Here is a 1,121-nt window from a genome sequence, read left to right on the forward strand (position 1 = left end):
GCTTAACACTACTGCTGTGATCGCTGCTCAACTTTTAATTGTTCTGTTTGAGAGGGTTATTTTTGCAGCTCCTTGAATTGTTACATATTTAATGATTTTTAAAATTTTTTTTTTTTGTGATCAACTACTAACCTAATGAGCCTCTGGACACACGTTCGTGTTCAAAACATAACTATTAACATACCAACAAAACAACACTGAATCACATTCCTGAGCGATGGCATTTCTCTCTCTCTCTTACTCTTACACACACACACACACACACACACACACTCTCAGCACCTTAGCCGGAAGTAAGAAACACTGCATACAGCAAGAATGAAGAGATAAAGTTACCCTGCTAGACTGAACTGAGGTCAATATGGATGCATCATGTTATTTATTATACGCACTGCAAACTAGGATCAACTTAACATTTCAGCTTTTTACAGTTTTACAGTCTTATTTATTGTGAACGATGTGGGGTGTGGAGGAAGGTGATTTCATTTTCTTGCTCCGAGGGCATTTGTTGTTGTTTTTGTTTTATTTCTGTTTGTTTTTTCTTTCTTTTAAAGAACGATCTGCCTGTTTAAAGTTATGGTCGGTGCATTAATTTTTAAGACTGTTGGAAACAAAAAGAAATGAGATAATCGAAGGCGGTGCAAGATGACTTGTTTAAAGGACCCTTTTTTGCAGTGGAGTGACTGTGTTTTACCCACGACTGCAAAACAAATTAATCATGTTAACGCCAATAATCAAGAACCTGGCTGATGCTCTTTTCGGAGTTTGTTTACACTCGAATAAAGACATGATGATGTACAAAACTGGAGATGTGAGATCTTTTTATCTACCAACATAAAATTTTCGAATGCCTTTATTCTCTGCTCATGTCTTCCAAACAGATCTGGGGTTTTGAAAAGAGGATTTCACTGCTCGTGCTTCCTGGAATAATCAAACTGTTTATAGCTTAAAAAAATCAAAGAACTTCAAGGCGCTCTCTTTGGAATAACATTTACAATGGTTTTATTTTCATGCCATGGTCATGTTTGTAAAAACGGATTAGTGCTTTTATAATATCTGCTGGGAAAAATGAACGTGTCTCAACTCTGAGCCATCAACGGCATAATTCAAAAGAAGCTGCC

The sequence above is a fragment of the Aulonocara stuartgranti genome (assembly GCF_965226115.1).
Source record: "Aulonocara stuartgranti genome assembly, chromosome: 18".
Lineage (NCBI taxonomy): Eukaryota > Metazoa > Chordata > Actinopteri > Cichliformes > Cichlidae > Aulonocara > Aulonocara stuartgranti.